General features: G+C 41.3%; 1 protein-coding gene across 5 annotated transcripts in view; it reads left to right on the top strand.

Annotated features, from left to right (window-relative positions):
* Window positions 1-17,994, top strand: part of MAP3K13 (mitogen-activated protein kinase kinase kinase 13) — a 125,277-nt gene that overhangs the window by 34,807 nt on the left and 72,476 nt on the right. For all 5 annotated transcript variants that reach the window (XM_025200778.1, XM_014518699.2, XM_025200779.1 and 2 more), the window contains one exon: window positions 8,066-8,211. The gene's annotated coding sequence lies outside the window, so the exon portion shown is untranslated. The remainder of the gene's footprint in view (window positions 1-8,065; window positions 8,212-17,994) is intronic.

Here is a 17,994-nt window from a genome sequence, read left to right as displayed (position 1 = left end):
CTTTCCCTTCTATTTTATTGTTAGTTTATATCGACTCAGTCCTTACTACTTTGGTCATGGGCTCAGAACAAAAAGAGCCTTGCCTCTCGCTGGCACTCCAAGGGTTAGCCTTAACACAAGTGTAATCCAAGAGGTTGTTTGGTTGTGTGTGCACTGGGGCATGTTGCAGGTGTGGTAGGGAAGAGGGTAAATCTTGCACATTACATTTCTTTCATGTAGGTAAGAGCATTGGGAAAGAGGGGTGGGGGGCATTGCTGAAAACCTTATGCTTCAGAGATAATTACAGCATAAGCCACTTCTGTCCCAGGAAAATTATACAGAATCATAGAAAATGAAGGCACTTCAGGAGGTCATATCTAGTCCAACCCCTGCTCAAAGCAGGACCATCCCCAACTAGATCATCCCAGCCAAGGCTTTGTCTAGCCAGGTCCTAAAAACCTCCAACGATGGAGAGGCCACAACCAAGATGGAAATAATCAGCAAAAGCAGAACATGCAATTTTTGTCCCCAGTATCTAAAGATAAGTCATTATTTTCTTCTATTCTACCTTTTTTAGGGTTTGTATGTGATGAATTCTCTCAATCTTGCTGTGAGAAGGGGTTTGTTACACATACCTACAGTATTCTTCCTAATTCTGCTCAAATGCTAGATTAAACTTCTGCACTGTGGGCCAGTGAATTGCAACTGTTTGCCAGCATACTCTCCTGAAGCTTCAGCATGTTCTAGGCACGTAATAATTTTTTTCTGTGTCAGGCTAGCAAAATGCATTCTGTCCTTCAGACTCCTCTAACAGCTTGGGGGGTTAAGCTGAACTTACTTTAATTCAAGCTGATAGCTAAACAGTGCCAGAGTATTTTGGCAATGTGGCCGGGGACAGGGCTGTAGGCTGTAAACACCATTAAGTGACAATAGTTTCTAATATTTTTTGTTAATTGAGGAAGCTGCTGATTTGTAGCCATAGCCTGGATGAATTAGTAATGAGCCTGTAACTGTCTTTTTCATTTAAAGTTGCATCAGCCTTCTGCAGCTTTGCAGTTACCTGAGAGTGAAGACTGTTAATTGGTCAGTAGAAAAAAAACAGGATTGTTTGATTAAGGTTGTCTTGTTGGATATATATGTCTTGTTATAATTCCTGAACAGAAGGCATATGCATTTATTTAAACTATAAATGTATTTAGTAATAAGCATTTCACTGTTATAGTTTAACCCATGTTTTCTTATAAAAGTAGAAAGAACTATTCAGAAACTTGAGTATAAAATAGATCTAAAAGAGTGGAATAATTTCAAAGGTAGAAGCCAATTTAAACCAAGTTTGTTGCAGTGATATTTTCCTAAGACGATATTCATTTAGGACAATGAAAATAATTTAAATAATACTTATGTTCTTTCACGAGTAGCATAAATAGACCTTGCAAACCTAATTAAAGAAGGCTTAGTTCAGATAGGAGCACCCTACAAATACCTTGTGAAAGAGAATATTAGGTATACATCATTATTTTTAAGTAGATATGGCGCAAACTTTTGATGTCCATGAACCAACCTTTTTCATCTTATTATTTTTTTGGATGGGGAAAGCCTGGGTGGGGTGTTAACAGCACAGATAAAAAATTACCTCCACCACAAAATAATTGGCTCTGATATAGTGTGCTAATTTCATGTTTGTCTCCCAAAAGGGGATTCACTCAGCGGGAAATGAATTATCATGAGTTTAGTCTGCTTGTTGGGTGAATGTTGCATCCTGGCACACATTCTGTGATGTACTGAAGTCATCCAAGACTTACTTCATTACTCACACTGGGAAGGACTCAGATCCCCAGAACTGATAGCAGTGGTGACGAGGACAGGCACTTGCCATTTATTGGCTTGTTTAATGGTTTATTATGTACCTGTTGCCATGGCATCTGGGCACATCATGAAAATGAAATACAACCAGATTTCATTTCTACAACAGTAAAATACTCAGGAGAGCTACACCCTGAAGATTAACAATGTCAACACTGGGTGAATTGCCAAGGCATTATGTTCTCCAGACAAAGATCCTCCATTGCAAACACTTCTCTTCAACTCCAAAGCAATTCCATCCTGGTATTTTCAACAAAAACTTTCTATTCATTTATATGGCCAAGGCTAGAAAGTACTGAATAATGAATGCTCACTGAAGTCAATGGAAAGGCACCCACTGGTTTCAGTGGGAATGGTCTGAGATCTTAAACGGTGAATGTTTTTAGGTTGGCATGGAGCTCTGGTGGTCAGACTGCAGGGTGGTGGTGGCAGTCACTGTTTTTCTGGGATCAGAATTCAGGATTTCAGCTTACTCTCTTTTTTCTGGTGGCACAAGTTGTCAGCCCCATTCCCATCAAGTTTTTCCCTTGGTAGGAGCATTTAGTGCTGTCATAGGAAGCCAAGTTTAGGGGTGGGGCTAATTTCCATTCAAGGGAGCTGCATCTTGCCCTTTGCATTATAAGGTCTTTAGAGTAGAAGGAAACCGGGAGCTCCTTTCAGACCCACCTTGTGGGGAAAGAAGAACACTGAGATTTACCATCTTCTATTTTTTTCGTGTTCTCCCTCTGCACATGTGTTGAACTGGGACTGGAAGAACGTACTGATAAGCTGTTATCAGCCAGCAGTTAAAATAAACCCTCCCACCTTGCTGAGCTGGATACAGACTCCCAAAGGCTTCTGAGGCCACCGTAGTGTGTGCAAACGTACCAATCCAAGCCCAGCAGTTTGGCTGGGGACAAAGTTTATTCTGTGAAGAAATCGATTGCAGCTGTTGGTTTCACAGTGCCTATGCACCCTGCCCCTACGTTGTAAGTATTTCTTTTTACCTAGAACATTATTTTAGCTGTACTCGTGAATAGGAAATGATGCTTGTTTTCTTGTGAAGAAGGTAGTGCTGTTACAGGTTCTTGAGTGGTCTGCAAAGGGATGTAACCCTAGCTGTGTCTGAAGTCAGTGAATTTCAGCAGGGTCAGGTGTCCCCCCCCAGACGTTTTGTCATATCAAAAAAATTGGCATCTCCCATCTTTAAATCTGTTCTTTAAACCTTGTTCACAGGGGACAGTAATCTAAATTCAATAGGAGGAGAAATAGTAGAGTGAAGGAATTCATCTTAGTGCATGGTGGAGTCAAAACATGGTTCTGGTCATCAGATGTATGGTCTGACCCTTTACAAAGTGGTCCTGCACAACTTTGAATTAAGCCCCGTGTTGCTGCATCTTAACATTACGTCCTTAAGATTTCACATTGTCAGTCTTAAGTGGTTAAAATGCTTGTATTTGTGATTAGGAGCTCAATGCTGTGAGGTACTGAGTTCTCTCAACTCCTAATGGTTTGAGACATCTCTGGGGGATACGTGGGAGAAATTGTGTAATAGCAGATGGACTTTTCATTATCATAATAATTGGCATTTAAGGGGTTAAAATAAAAAACATATGCTGGTAGGGGTGTGCGGGCAGCTGGTAAATCTGGAAGGGGGTACACAATAAGAAAAAGTTTGGGCGCCTCTGCACTAGATGATCTAATACCGGTAGGTCTTTTTCTACCTCAATTTCCATGCTTCAGTTTAAAAGTCTTGGGGATGCTTAGCTTCTTGCAGGATTGAAGCTGTAAAGAGCCACGCTGAAGGCCATGAGAAACTATGAAATAGAAGCACAGGAGGAGACTGAAGTGGCATAGCAATAAAACTGCTGAAGACCATGAAGTCGTCTTTGCTGTGGGATCCCTCTGGTTCTTTACCCTGATTTTTGCCAGTTATTAAATGATTTTTTAAAGTCTTTCCTTGAACAAGATTGAAATGGAGACAAAAAAGGGACAGTTTCTTTCAGCAGCATATTTCCATTTTCAGGTTTCTATACATAGCTTTCAAGAATCACTTTCCCATCTACAGCTTTTCTATATTATGTATACCTGGACTGTCTATATTTAGAGCTGTATCATAATCATCCATTCCTTGGTACGGTTTTTTAAAAAAAACTTCTATCTATTCTATTTTTTTCCCTATTTTTGTTTAATTTGTATGTGTTCCCATAAAATATTACATTTTCCAGTTTTTGGAGGGCAGGAAAATTAAAAGTTGGAGCTGTGTTCTCCATTTTCCCTCATGAGGCATTTGAAAGTGTAACAGTATTATTACCTTCCTTGTGGGTTGTTTTTCCTTTTAACTGCCTTTTTGGGGCAGTGCATATTTTGTAAATGTAGGTAAACATCTATATCTCCATTTAAATTTAAACTACTCTGTTGCAGATCTTCCTACAGTCCCACCTATCAAAGCAGTAATTTCTCTGACTTTCTAATTTTAATTTTCAAGTATCTCCATTTGCAAACTCCTCATTGCAAAGACTGCAGTGGCCATGTAATAATTTTACTGTCTCATAACTTTTAATGAGTACTGTTCAGTCCAACAAGAATAGGTACTATATCATCCAGGAAATTAAATTGGTTTTATTCTGGTACTGTTCATGCTGATTTTTGATGGTAATTTTCACCTTTGGTATGGTGGGAAAAAGCCAAGATGCAGTTTGTGGTTGATAATCTCCTTTGAGTGGTAAACTGCCCACTCTTTAAAGGAGCTCATATTCTAGTGTATCAATCACTATTACCTTGTTTTTCCATCTCTTTTTGTATTTATTGTGCCTCTCTCATACTTGGATAGAGTGGCCACATACAGACTTGCTTTGAAATAAATAAATCCTGGTTAATCTAGACCTTGGTTAGTTTGTTGCTGACTTTAGCTAACTTAATTTCAACTATTTTTATTCCAAAACAGGTGCCAAAATAGACCTTCTAACAATGTAGCATCCACTTTAATTCATGCCTTTGGTTCTTTTGGTGAGAGTTGGTGTGTGCACTAGTTCTTAGATCATAAATTCTGCCTCATATTTTTGTACTGTGGCTAGTGTAGTGGGCTAGTCCTCTGTAAGCACTCCTGCTATTCACCTAAGAAAAGTGATACTGCAATATGAACACACAGACCTAGCATGGCATTTTGATACACTGACTTTCACTTCTTGGAAAGGAGTGTGGATAATCTTGTTGAACTGAAAATAACAGTTTTGTTAAAGTATTAGTATCTAGTACTCCCTTGCTAGCACAGTGATGTAATGCTTGCTGACAAGTGTTGTATTGTGTAGGAATATTGCCATAACATATGAATTTTTTGCTTCTATATTATTTTCTGTATCTTATATCCAGAGGAGATGCATGAATTTGACGAATTTTTTATTTCAGAATTAAGGATTATTTTTCCTGTTGAATTGGTTTCTAATTTGCCATTCTAGTTAGTGAGAGGCAAGTAATTGCAATGAATATTGAAACGAAAATTGTAGTGAATGTTAACTTTTATCGTTGTCTGTGAATTTTTCACAACTGAATGGTCATTTTTCTGAGATGCATTAAGAATTGAAAAGGATATACTATATAACTTCTGCAAACAGTTTTTGATCCTCAACTTCTTTGGGAGCATTTAATTAGAGGTTTACATAATTTGAACCATTTTGTTTTCAAATATGCAGGGCATAATGGTGCGTTTGCTTCTTGTCCTTGAGTGTAACTTAAGACTCAGGTTCCAGTGTGAAGGCTCAAGGCTACAAATTTACAGTTCTGTTTCTGAGAATATTTTGCAATATTATCACTGAACTGTCTTGCTTTAAGAACTATTCCTACGAGGAAATAGATTTGCTAAAACATTAAAGGAAAATGAACATAAAAGGGTGTGTTATATGTGTAGGTAGTGGCAGAAATTGCTCTGCAAACAAAAATTTGAGTCTGACTGAATAGACTCAGTCTCTCCCAAATCAGAAAGAAACGTGGCTGTTCTCAGTTTAATTTTTTTCTTTTTAAAGAATGATTTTGTTACAAGCATCTTAATGCCATATTATTTGCTCTGTGTGTGTGTAAAATACCAGCCCCCCCTACATACTCTATGCCATATACCTGTACATCGCATACCTGAACTTATATTTGCTTTACATAAACAGATTAAGGATTTAAAATCCAGTAAACTGAATCTTGGTGTAAATCCTGAAGTAGGTTAAATAGAATGTAATTTTTTCTTTTCTGAAATATTTATAAATATATGCATATGGCCTGATTTGGAAAATCAGTGTTGAGGTTACAGGCTTTGTAATTAGCCTAATTGACTTTACTAGGACTATGCATGGTGTATATAGTTTAATTAGGATCCAGGCCATAAACTACTTACCTTTTTAAAAGAAAATCTCTGACTATAGCAAGAAAACTGTTTCAATGTTATTAAGTCCTATCTGCCATCTCTATGTTAGACATTTTGGTAATCAAAGATGCTCTGAAAGGAATATTTTCTAATAAGTGGGTTTTTTGGCTAGGGGAAAGAGGGAGGTGAGCTAGGGAGTGGAGGGTCTTAATGATGACTACTGCACCTGCTGTCTAAAGGGTATATTTGTGGTAGTGGGGAGAATAATTCATTTTAAGGTGATTGCATCCTTCAGTGGAGTGACTAGTACAGTACGATATTTTGAGGAATATGGCTTTTTCCCCAGTTGCTCTGGATTCAGCAATGGCATATAACCAGGAGCAATGACATAAAATTAAGAAATGGAGAATTTGGTTAAAAATATCTGAAGAGATATAATTTCTACATCCATTCATTAGCTGAGACACTTATTTAAATTGGACTGGAAAAAGTCCAGGGACATATATTGTGTAGCACATCCCTGCACTATTCACATTTACACTAGATCAGGAGGTCTACACTTAATCATGGGGGTATGCAAGACATCTCTGGGGGCAGGAGGTACACAGAACAAATTGTGTAATAGCAGATTTAATTTTCATTATAATAATAATTGGCATTTAAGGGGTTAAAATGCAAAATATGTTGGTAGGGGTATGCAGGCAGCTGGTAAATCTGGAAGGGGGTATGCAATAAGAAAAAGTTTGAAAAATTCTACACTAGATGATCTAATACCGGTAGGTCTTTTCTACCTCAATTTCTGTGCTTTGGTTTAAAAGTGTAAGCAGAATAGCTATATTGAATATTCTCCTCTGCATAGGGTTGTCTTGTAATTGCAGAGGCCTTGCCAACGGACTGCTCTGACAGTCATACTCTTGGCGTTACATATGCACCGCTATCTTCTGATGGATCTTGGGGCATAGTCAGACAAAATACCATGTTTTCCCAAATCCAAGACAACTCGGAATTTATCTCCAATAATTAGATTTTATACGTGGAAAATGTATAAATGCTAATAATTTTCCATGTGTAGAACCTTATTTATTTATCTTAAAAGTTGTCCGCCCTACTGCTGCAGTGGGGAAAGCGGGGGGAGGCAGTAGGGGAGAAAGCAGTGAGGAGGGGACCCTGCTCCCTGCCTTCCCCTCTGGAGCCTCTGCCTGCCTGCCTGCTAGTTCTTCCCCCACCACCCTACACCCTGATGCTACTTACCCTCTGGCTCCAGATCCAGCATGGCTGCAGCCCTGCTCCAGCCTGGGGAAAGGAGCATGTTGTTGCTCTGGCCCCAGACTGGCTTGATAACAGTAGCAGTAGTGGCTAGCAGGTAGGTTGTGGGGTAGAGGCTGTGGGAGATGGGAGAGATAGCTGGGAAGGTAGACAGGGGAGCAGAGGCGGCAGGGGGCAGAAAGCAGCTGTGGCTCAGACCCCAACCCGGGGTTTGGGCTGGAGCTTCAGCAGCCACGTGACCCACTACTGCCTTGTACTCAAGTCCATGACAAAGGCTGCTTCCCCTATGTTAAATGCAGGGTAAAACCTCATCTTGGATTCAGATAAATATGGTACTTGTATTGCTCTAAAATTTGTGTGAAAGGATTTAATACAATGCAGCTGAAGCTGGTATAATTGTTTTACCTATTCACTCCTAACCCATACTAAGTGAAGCTACACCACAGTAATTTGCCCTCTTTTTCATTTACTTACTGTATGCATGGAGCAGAGAGATGAAACAATTGCACACTGGCTTGGCTGGTGTGTACTCTCAAAAACTAAGTGTTTTTGTCTTTGAGAAAAAGTCCATTTGGGTCCATTTTTGTTAAACCAGATACTGAGTTTTCTTTTTGGTGTTGTTTCTAGAGAGAAGACTTCAAGTTTGGACTGCCTTGGAGATCATACTCAGTGCAGCTTCAAAGAGCAGTTTGGTTTATCTGACCTGAAGAGGAAGCATATGTGCAACAAACCAAGAGGATATGGGCTTTCAATGCACCTGGAAAAATGACCAGGTATGAGAAGTGGTTTGTATTTTGACTATGGCAACAATGCAAATAACATTTAACAGGCCCAAGGTCAAGTAGGTCAGTTTTCTGCAAATGTAGTCTTTCCAGGTATACGAAAAGATGGGAAAGCAGTGGGTCACTTCCCAGTCTTCTTGTAAGTTAGTAGTGTTTAAAATGGATCTTATGCCCTTTTGTAGTATCTTAACAATGTAGTTTGTAGTGCACGTAACAATGGCTGAGTTCTGATAAATTCAAAATCCACGTTGTGTTTTATCCCACTTTCTCATTACTGTGTGTCTAGTTACTTTCCTTCAAAATTTGTTTTAAAGCCTTGCATATTACCGAGGTCACTAACAGACCAGTAACTGTCAGGATCACTTTCATCCCTCCTCTTCTTAAATCGAAGTCTTACATGTTATTTGCTAATCCTACCATCCCCATCTTGGTAGATTTATTTAGAATACTTGTAACTAAACCTACCATTTCCTGTGCCAGTTCTTTCATTTAATCTGGGATGGAGATTATCAATTGCAGACCGAAGCACATTAAGCTTTTTGACTTTTTCTGTAGCTTTGTTTGTGGTTGTTTCCATTTCTTTACCATCATTCACAATTCTTACCTTGCCTTTGCCCCATATTCAACATTATCCTTCCCACTGAAAACTGAGGTGAAGTATTCATATAGTTTTTTGGCCATGCTTGGATTATTTTTAACTTCTATCCCATCCTCACTGCATAGTGGTATCACTTCTTCTTTCCTTGTTTTCTTTATGTGCCTGAAGAACCTTTTTCTGTGTTTTTTTTAAACATCTTTTGTTAGGTTTGATTCAGGTTGACTTCTGGCAAGTCTCACCTTATTCTTTTGTTCTGAACCTCCAGCACAGAGGTTGCTTTCCTGATCTCTCCTTCTCATTTCTTGCGGACTCTCCACTGATTTATTAATATCCTCTTGAGGCGGCTGTTCATCCAGTTAGGCTCGGAGAACAGGGTGACTTAAAATAAATTAAGGCTTTAAAGTTCCTAGAACTTTAAAAGATTTTTGAGAGTACTGTGTGATTAATTATGCAGTTTCTCCACGAGAAGTTCCATGATTAATCTCTCGTTTTTTGTTAAATAGCAGCTCCCCATCTGAATTGCAGGAACAGATTAATTTTAGGCATTATGAAAAGGAGATAAATTGGTTAATAGGTGTGTAATCTATAGGGATTTAAGAACAATGGGACATTTCCATAAGACCCAGGAATCCTTATTATCTGTGCATGTTTGCTGAAAAATCTTGTTTCTTTGCTTTTTCATTGCGACACAAACACTGTGTGAAATTAGTACATGGGCATGTGCCTAATGTAGGAAACGTCAGTTGTTTTGGGCAGGAGCCTTTGGGGAATGACTTTACTAAGAAATATTCCAATCCAGTAGTGTAACTAGGGGTAGGCAACCAGGGCACCAGCCCACATGGATTTAGAGGCGGTACAAGATCGGTGGTGTTGGTTGCTAATGGCCTGGCCATTGCTGCTACCCAGAGTGCAAAAATTGCTTGTTACATCTCTGTTCCAATCTATATTTCAGTCTGAAATCCTCGAGGAAAAGACGTGCATGCAGCTGTCTCGGCCGGGTAGAGCCAACCGAGGGAAACGCTGGTTAATTAAGCGAACGTCAGGCGGGCTGGTGGATGGAGAGGCGAGACAGCGTATTGGTTGCAAAAATAGTTTTTACTTACGGTGCTGGTGGCCGCGACGCAGGCTGTAAAGGCTGCTTGCGTAGTTGCAACGAGTTGCTTCAACTGGCAAGAAACCGAGCCAGTGAGTCCACGGATGAACCGGGCATGCAGGGAAAGGGTACATCGGGGATAAGCGCTCGGCGACGGGGAGGAAAAATCGGTAGTTGATCAGGCTACTGATTCACTCTGCCACGAGTCAGGAATTCTTTAAAGTCACTCTGCAGCGTGCTCAAAGTTCTCCGACTTGGGCAGAAGTCGCGCAGATTTTTATACGGCTAGTGAGCCAATTACTAGTCGTTAAGTAGGAATAATTTAGAATCAGCCAATAATGGGGTGCGAATTTACATACAAATGACGGGAACTTTTCTGCACCGGGGTTTTCTCTCTGCAGCAGAAAATTCCACTGTGCAAAGAAGCTCCAATGTGGCAGGAAAATTCCACTGTGCCGAGGCACTAAAAATCATTGGGTTATGACAGCAGCGAATACTATTCTTTCCCCAGCCCCAGCACTGTAGTTAATCACTGTAGGGCTGGAGTTTTTAACCTAGGGGATTAGAATTTCTTGTTTCATAAATCCTCAGTGACTCCCTCTTGCATACTATGAATTAAATTTGAGATTGGTAGAGGGTATGTAGCATGTGTGTGGGTGCTCTGCCCTTTGGAGCTGCTTTGCCTTCTCTGTCACCTTATCTAGGTCTCTAAACTTCATCTACCCTGTGAAAAAGAGTTGTTTCAGAAAGCTTTAGGATGAATAGAGCCAGCTCACATGTTTTAAACACACCAGCCATTCTGTCTGTCAGGTGCTAAACTGAGTTTAACAATGTTTTACTTATTGTCACAGGACAGATGAAACTGCCGGTGCAATACAAAACTAGCATTTCATAGCGCAGTGATTCTCAACCAGGGTGTTGTGGCACCCTGGGGTGCCTTGAGATGCTTTCAAGGGTGCTGCAGGGTGCCATGAAGCATTATCGCTGTGAAGTGTTCAAACATGATCTACAAGATAAAAAGCAAGAAATTTTAAGTAGGAATCCATAGCATTAAAACCAGTCTGACCTGGTGTGGTCTTTCTGAGTTCTTTGCAACAGAAGAATTGGCTCTATTATTTTTTTTTTGTAGTCAGAAAGGGAAGTGAAAACCAAGAACTGGCATTTTCCAAGGGAGATCTTGAGTCTGTTAAAGGGTACCTTAAGTGTAAAAAGTTTGTGCGCCACTGCCATGGAGGGAGGCATGCCTGTTCTCCCCTGAGAGAGGCCAGCTAGTCTCTGTCTCAGCATGGAAGGCCTGCAAGAGCCTGGCAATGGGCTTGAGGGAGAGCCTACACAGTTTCTTTGAAAAAGCAGGAGTTTGGGGGTCCATGCAGCAGGTTACTGGAGGCATATGCCCTGGATATGCCTTTTACCGAATGCCACAGGGAACTTCCACTCGGTTGTGGTGGTCTGATGCAGCTCTTCAGGGAAGATTAAGATCACCAGTGGAGCCAAGTTTGCTTTTAATTTAGATATGCTGAGACAACCCTCTCTACCCCCTGCCCCCCACCAAAAAAATCCCCCAAACCTTTAACACAAGTCATCAGACTCTAAACAGTAAAAGTTAATTTGGACAGCACTCAATGCAGCCAGTAGCTCTGTATAGTGTTTAAATGGTGTGCTTGATGATGAGCTAGGGTATTAGATTTAGAGTCAGAAGTGCTGTACCTTATTGCCAGCTCTGTTATGACCTGGGTTGCATCTTGGGTTTTCTTAAATCTTTGGCTCCGTTTCCCTGTTGATAAAAGGAGGATAATTTAATTTGCCCTCATTTGCGAAATGCTTTGAAATCTATCTGAAAGCTTGAGTAAAATGATTTAATTAAGGCAAGGTTCTTTGGGTAGATGTGATGTCTTTTATTAGACCAACTGAATAGTTGGAAAAAAGTTCTTAGCAAGTTTCCGGGTGCAATCACCCTTCTTCAGGCATAAGGAGTCTCTGCTGTTCTGAGACTCCAAGGAATGAGAGAAACTAAAAGTGTGGCAGGATGCTTGCTAAGAACTTTTTTCCAACTACTTGTGCGGGCCGGGAGCGGTCCGAGGCCCTCGGGGGCCTGCGCGCGGCGGGCTGTGGCCAGCAGCCCGGACACGCCGGGTCGGGGAATGCAGGTCGGCGGGCTAGAATTACGCACGGACGCTTAGCGGTTGATTAAAGATTATTTTACTTACACCGAAGATGGTCGCGGTGCAGGCAGAAAAACTTGCTTGGGTTGCGGTTACAGATAGAAAAGAAGAGAGGCGGACAAGAGTTCCTTCCACGCGAACCTCTAGCCCAATCCGGTTGAAGGCTCTAAACACGCGAGCCCGTCGTGTCAACCAAAGAAAACAACTCGAAACAGAGAGCTCTGGATACACTCACACGAAGTTTGCTAGGCTCCGTGGAACTTGCGCGCAGGGAAGGGGTTCGTCGAAGGATTGCGCTCGGCGACGGGGAGAGGCCAGAGGTTGATCAGACCCCTATAGCCTGCGCTGGGTTCGATAGGCTCCGCAGCGCTTAGAGATCTTCACGAGACGTGAAGTTCTCCTCCTCCAGTTGGTTATGGAGTCCTCCCTTGCGGGGGTTCTCCTCGGAGTTCTCCAACTTGGGCGGAAACCACTCAAGCCTCTTATATGGCTAGCAAGCCAATCACTAGCCGCCACGTGGGAATAATTTAGAACTGGCCAATAGTGGGACACAAATTTGCATGCGAATGGTGGGAACTCCTTTGCACCGTGCATTTCTCTTTGCAACTAAGAAATGCACCCTGCAAAGAAAGCTGCTAGTGGCGGGAAATAATTTAGTAGTGCCAAAGCGCACACAAACAAAATCACACCCTTGGGTTGTGACACTACTCAGTTAGTCTAATAAAATATGTCACATCTACTCAAAAAACCTTGCCTGCCTATGTCCTTAGACCAACATGGCTACAGCCAAAAACCCAGCAGCATGATTTAAGTAATGTAACATGAACTTCCTGTACGGGGGAAAAGCTAGGATAAGAACTGAGCTGTAAAGGTTAAAAATAAATAAATAAATAAAAGATATTACAAATCATGCTACCCTAAAAACGATTGGAATGTGGCCTAATTGCCTAGACTACAAATTAGCTTTATTTTGGAAAGCTTCCAAACCCTGGACTTCAAAAAGGAAGTTTCTAACAGTCTTTGTTATTCATCAGGAACAACAAAGACTGTTAGAAACCCTGGACTTCAAAAAGTCCCAGATAAGACAGAGACAGGTTTAGTTTTGTTTATATGTATTTATGTTAAAATGATCCGGATAACCCAGTATACATGGAAAAAAAACATTTGCATGTTCCCCCAAAGAAAATCATCCTGAATAATGGGTGAGACATGTTCTGTGAAAGCAGTGGCACAATCGTTTTTAATTACATAATTCCATCATGCAAGCGCAGAATGGGGCTGAAGTAACGGTGCGCAGAAAACATGAAATCTAACATTTCCTGGTGTTGCAACCTAAATGTTCCTTTAACACTTCTTGGAATGATTTTTGGCTGAATGCAACCACACAGAAGAGACTGTGATGCGAAAGCTAGACTTGAGCTACAAATAGATTGAATCCAGCAGGACCTCAGGGTAGTTAGTTGCTTTCCAGCCTTAATGTAAATGTAAATTCTACAGTTTCAAAGACATCACATTTATCCATTAGCACATCAGGGCCTGTCTCTGTGCAACGCACAAAGCCAAAGGCCTTTCCCTTCCCAAGGGCATTAAACATGCAGGATATGTCACTGCATTTTACACTGAAAGGGCACAGCTGCCCACAAAAGAGAGGTGGCATTACTACATGGTTGAAAAGTGACACTTTACTGGGTATTATGATCCTGGGATAATTCTTTGCTTTGACACAGCATGAACAGGCAAATCCCATGCATACTGGTGGAGAGGAAGATCCCATGGAATCAATAATTTATTCCAGTAAATGCTTTGGACTTTATATTTTAACTTTTGGCCTCCCTTGATATTGCTTATTGGGATTCCTTGTTCCCTTCTAGCAATAGATGATAAGCAGGCTTTTCATTTGAGAAAGGAAGAATCTGTAAATTTTACCCTCTAGGAAGCTCACCCAGCAATTCAAACATCCCCTTAGGTGTAAAAAATATCAGAGGACTGTTTCTCTTCTGTGTCTGCTGGTTCTTTAATATTAAAGCCTTTTCTCCTTGTTCCACCCTTCCCCCATTAACTGTTACTACTAGCGTTAATTACAGCTGGGAAAGACTTTTCTGGAGTGCTCCCTACGGGCCCAGATTTATGGCTGAGTGTTTCTCCTGACAAATAGCTCTGCTCCTGCCTCCACTGCTGTGGGCAGAGAAAACCCTCTGTGGAAGATTGCTGCTGGGGGGTTTTGTGAAGAGATACAAGAATGAGAAATGTTTCTTCTTTTCTTTCCCTTTGCCACTCCCCAAATTAGCTATAGATTTTTTCTTTTTTGCTTTGACTGGAGGGATTTCTCTTCTTTTCCTCTTATGCTGCTTCTCAGTGTTTGTCATCATGCTATTAGGTTCTTCCTCCTCCTCTTTGTCTCCTCTGTGCTGCCCATCCTCCTATGCTGTAAATAGATGTCACGTTTGACATGGTCCTGATTTTCCTAGGTTTTGACCCAGATCAAAACAGGTAAGCTACAGTCCTTTACACACATCGTCCTTCTAAGTCACATTGCTGCTCCTCTGCCAGTAGATGTGTGCTTTGGCCCGCCACCCTGGCCAGCTTGTTAGGGAATGACCTATGATAATCTTACCGGCACACACCGCAACATCCTGGGAAAAAGTGATAGCACATTTTATCCTATGGGCTCAGGCCAGACCTTAAAGTGTGACAATGATTTTGTATGTCTGTAGGGTTGTAGGACAGAATGTTTTCTCCTGGAACAAATGCAGTCTATTTTATAGCCATATTGTTTTTTTTCTCACTGTATCACTGTATTGCCCCTTAGGCCTTTATTTCCCACACTTATTTCAGTTCTTACTTTGATTTCATGCATTTTTTATCCCTTTTCACATATAAAGTGGCTCTGTTGCACCAGTGGGGCTGCTCCTCTACTTCCATCATGAAAGAGGCAGGAGAGATCTCTCAGTTGGTTCCAGCCATCTGAAGAAAATTTCCTATTCACTTAGCTTCTCAAGCAAGCTCTCAAATGCCTTTTTTACCTACTGTACAGAATACAGGAACAGCCTGTATATCTAGAGAGGAACCATTTTCCTTGATCTTGACCTTTTGTCTTTCTTTCCAAACATCCTGAAAGGTATGTTCTCTACAACTGCTCTCCACTTCATGTCTTCTCAAAAGTTTTCATCACTCTGGCATCTGAGCTGGCCAGGAAGACTATGAAATTCAGGAAGCACTTCTGTTTAGCGCCTGCAGAAACGGATTTGGAAGGGCACTTCTGCATTTCCTGTCAACAGGAAGAATCTCCCTTCTTCCTAGGCCACAGTTTTACCAAGAATAGGAACTGCAACTGGTGTAGTAATACACCCTTATTCTCACTTTTGTTGTAGTTGGCACCATCTTCAGCTGTGGGAGGATCAAATCACAAGCTTGCAAAGAACTGCTTCTCTCAGCATGAACTTTAGGGTTTCCCCTTGGAAAAAAATTGTATTCAAGTCTTCATCAGGAACAACAAAGACTGGTCTGCCAGCCAGGTTCAGGCTACATGCAAGCAGACCCTTTCAGAACAGCAAGCCTTTTAGATCAGTAGTGTAGTGTGTTCTCTGACCTCTTTATTATCACTGCCCAGTTTCTCTTTTGGAGGTAGAGTTTGCCTTTGTATAGTTTTAGTACTGTTCCTTATGGTCAGAGAGTCTGGTCTTTTCTTTTAAGGTTATACAAAATAGGTAACCCTTCATTCTTCCTCCAGGGTTGAATGTTTTCCTCAGTTCCATCAATAGTGTTTTTTATACCTGTAACATTTTCCCCATCCTTCAGCATTAAGTAGTCATATTCTGTTGAAGTTTTGAAATGTCTAAAATCAATGCCAGATGTCACAGAATCTTTATTTCTAAAGGGAGATGTAAAGTCTCTCACCTTTCCATTCCTTTCTTACCCATGTCCACAGAGTATGGCCTCCAGCTATTCTCCATCAACTCATAGAAAAGTTGGGATGGAGGGAACTTCACAAGATCATCTAGTCCAACCCCTTATATAAAGCAGAATCATCCCTGCCTAAACCAACCTGTGTTTGTCTAACCCAGTGGTGTTCAACCTTTTTTTTACAAGTGGGCCAAACATTTAAATTGGAAATAGGCTGAGGGCCACATAGAAAGGCATTATATTTCTGTACCTTGGTATAGTCCAATCTCAAGTATTTGAAGTAATATTAGAAAGGAAAATGCACACTTTCAGTAATTTTAGGCTTATTAATAATGTTCAATATTCTTTAGCATTATTTTAAATTTTATAAAGCTGGTTAAACTTTAGAATCATTACAGAGATAAGACCAGCCTTAATATCACACCAGATAATTAAAGAATTCTTTCAGGTGACAGATGGAGATTGCCCAGCTGGCAGCCCTGTACCTAACCTCAGCTCCCAGCGCTTCCCAGTGCTATTGCCTCCTGAAGGGAGAGTGATATGTTTTGGCAGCACAGCAGAAATGGGGCTGTGATCTGCCCCAGAGCAGTGAGGCTTTCTTTGAATTAACTTTTTTTTTCTCAGGTCCTCTGGCAGCTGCCAAAGCTGTCACGGTGCTCCAGAGCGCAGGACTGAGAGTCACTGCCATTTGCCTCCCCCACTGAATTCAGTAGCAGGGAATAGAGAGGAAAGGCAGCAGTGGATGCTCCTCGGCTTGAGTTTACTGGCATGTCAGCACATGTGAATGCCAGTGCTATTCATACCCTCCTTTCCCCTGTCACTGAATTTGGTGGCAGGGGAATGGAAAGGAGTAGCAAGACCATTCAAGTGCACTGACATGCTAGTGATGGGCCATTCACACCAGCTTCACAGGCTGCATGTGGCCTGTGGGCTGGAAGCTGAACATCACTGGTCTAACCTGCTCTTAAAAAACTTCCAGAAGTAAAGATTTCACCTCTCTGGGTAGCCTGTTCGGTGCTTAAACCGCTCTCGTAGGGAGTAAGTTCTTCCCTATGTCCAACCTAAATTTTCCTTGCTCAAACTTAAGACCATATTGTTCCTTGTTCTATCCTTTGAGGCCACAGTGATAATCTGTCACTATCCTCAGTATAACCACCCTTTGGGTATTTGAAAACTTTTATCAAATGCTCTAAGTCTTTTCTTCCAGATTAAATAATCCCAGTTCTTCCAGACCTCTCTTATAAACTATGTGTCCCAGACTTCTGATCTTCTTGTTGCTCTGTGCTGGACTCTATGTTGTCCATCTCTTATTTGAAGTGTGTTGTCCAAAACTGGCAACAGACCCCAGGTAAGGCATCACCAGTGCTGAATAGAGAGGGAAGGTAACTTTCCTTGACTTGCAAATGATACTCCTGCTAGTATGATGTTACTTGCCTGCTTTCTGTCTCTTTTTCTCTCTCTCTCTCAACAGAACACACTGTTGGTTTATTCAGTTTATCATCCTTTATAATCCCCCCCCCCGGGGCCCGGCCTTTTCTGCCTAGCCAGTCATTTCCAATCTGTATTTTTCCATGTGATTGTTCCGTCCCAAGAGCAGGGTTTTGCACATGTCCTTAATGAATGTTAGGCTATTGATTAATTTTGAACCATTTCTCCAGTTTATCAAGGTCATTCTGAATTCTTCCCTCCCTGGTGTTTGGAACTCAAGCCAGCTATTAGTTTCTTTGGAATGCTTGCTTTTATAGGTTTCTTCCCATCAGCTTTATCTCTCCAGTCGCATTTTAGAAATTTCTGGTCTCCTGTAACTCTCTTGGCCATATGCCAAAGTAGGCTCTCTGGGAGCCTACTCTTTGGACAAAAAGGTTTTTTTTGTTGTTGTCGGAAAGCATTGCATCTTCCCTGTAGAGCCAACTCATTGTAGAGCAGGGACAGCATTGATCGCCATTGATACCAGACACTTTGGGAAGCCTGTTGGGTAACTTAATGGTCTATCTATGGATGTTTGTCCCAACTGGATT

This window comes from Alligator sinensis, unplaced genomic scaffold (genome assembly GCF_000455745.1).
Source record: "Alligator sinensis unplaced genomic scaffold, ASM45574v1 scaffold1086_3, whole genome shotgun sequence".
Classification (NCBI taxonomy): Eukaryota; Metazoa; Chordata; order Crocodylia; family Alligatoridae; genus Alligator; species Alligator sinensis.
The sequence above is the reverse complement of the archived record's forward strand: the minus strand, read 5'-3'. Positions and strand labels throughout refer to the sequence as shown.